This window comes from Sitophilus oryzae, unplaced genomic scaffold (assembly GCF_002938485.1).
Source record: "Sitophilus oryzae breed Bouriz unplaced genomic scaffold, Soryzae_2.0 scaffold_376_pilon_pilon, whole genome shotgun sequence".
Lineage (NCBI taxonomy): Eukaryota > Metazoa > Arthropoda > Insecta > Coleoptera > Curculionidae > Sitophilus > Sitophilus oryzae.
Genome location: NW_022146947.1, coordinates 1254035 through 1256079, shown reverse-complemented (window position 1 = coordinate 1256079; position 2045 = coordinate 1254035).

Genomic DNA, 2045 nt, shown 5'->3' with positions numbered 1-2045 from the left:
TTTCCAAGCCAATTCTGATACCATTTTTTGTCGTGATTTTCAAGAACAATGAAATATGAATTCATAACATATGGGACATGCAGACACATACAGAGATATACGCTATTGAAAGATGACGTACAACTTATCATAGATACGAACTATCGGAAATAAGAAATAGCTATCTTATCCGATAGTCAAGAAGCACTAAAAGTGATCAACTCAGTGCAGAAGCAAGCAAAAGCAAACGATCTAACTAGAAATGGAGCGAACACTCCACTAACTGGACCAGAACCGTTCTGCTTCCCAAGTGAAAACTAACTTAAAACGGAAAGAACCTGTAAGATTCCAACGGTCTAAGACACTCGAAGAAATTTCTCAGAACTTACGACTGAGAAAAATCAAATATTTTCCTTCATTTAAGTAAGAACAATCCTCGGATTGTTACGGGGTTTTAACAGGACGTTGTCTTCTCAACGAATACCTCACTAGATTGAACCCAAGATATTTTACATACTACATTCTACACACAAAAATCAGCACCAAAATCTAGGCCTTGCCGACCCTGTATAATAGCAGTAAAATCTGTATTCACTCAGTGTCACTTCATTATAACTACAGATGAAATAAAAAAAAACATTAACTACAAAAATGATGATTTTTATTTCTTGTGATTAAAGAAAAATTATTTAAACTTGAAGGACGTTAAAATAAATAAAAACAATCGATGATCAAATCAAAACTCTTATATTACAGAAGATACCAAATAAAGTAATCCATGGATAATAATCAATCAGCAAAAAAATAATTATTTCTGGCTCGTTTCGAAATCTCCATTTCTGTTATCCCCAATTATGTTCTGTCGTAGTTCTCGGCATAACTGGGAGCAACCAGCCAATATTTAATACGTATAGAATTACGGTTTTGAACGCTTGTGCCTTTGTCTTATATATCTGATCCTTTAATTTAAGAGTAATTTATTACAATGTAATATTTAGATACCCTTAGATTTATGAGATTTAACTCTGTGATGTCGTCTGGAAAATGGTATTTGTTCCCAGATATCTCAAAACAAATAATAAATTTTAATTAAAATTTTAAATGATTATTCATTTTCGGTTCATTTCGTTCTTTGTCTTCTTACCCCTTCTTCTTTAAATTCGATTATTATGTTTTGTACATTTCTTCGAAATGAGCTGAAATATTTTTATTTTTTTGTATAAAGATATTTATACAGGGTGGTCCGAACTGTATTCCGGAAACTTCGGCAGCATATTTTGCAGATAAAAATAAGCAAAAAAGTTCGTATAAAACTATGTTCTAAACTGCTTAGTTTCGGAGATACAGGGTGTAGAAGTTTCATTTTTATTTCGATTTTTTCTAAATAATTTCTGAAGTAACGTCAATACTTGGATCAAAATTGGTGTCATAGATAAATGAAACAAGTTTAGATTGGATAGTGCCCATAAGGACAATGTAAACACTATTTGGCGCTATTCTTGCAACGGTCGCGACCCAAAACTTTTCAAAATTTCGGAGTGGTTCGGCTTTTTCCGGAATTATATCGCCAAATATTGTTTATTCAAATTTATTATTATTTTCGTTTAATTTTATAAATAAAATACAGTGTGTTGCATACAAGAAACTTTATTTTATATAAGGACGCATGTATGAAATACCTATGAAACATTGGAAACAGACGTTATGCCACGATCCACGATGGTTTTTGCAGTTCATAGTTCACAGCACAGCTTTTTAAGTTTTTAATGCCACTTTTTCACAATTATCACCGGTTGAAGTAAATAAAACTTGAATTAAACTCACAAGATAGCAATAATTACTTTGAAAATGAACGCTATAAACACTTTTCGGAATTTCTTTAATGAGAGCGGTTTAGATTTTGAAAGATTATTATGATTTTTGAAGATTCTGACTTTGACAAGAGAAAATTATTTCTGTTTTGGTTTGCCGTTGTTGTTAGCGACCACTATGGCAGCGCCAGATCGCGTATAACGGTCGCGACCCAAAATAATTTCGCGACCAAAAATTTTTGCGGGCTTTCCAAT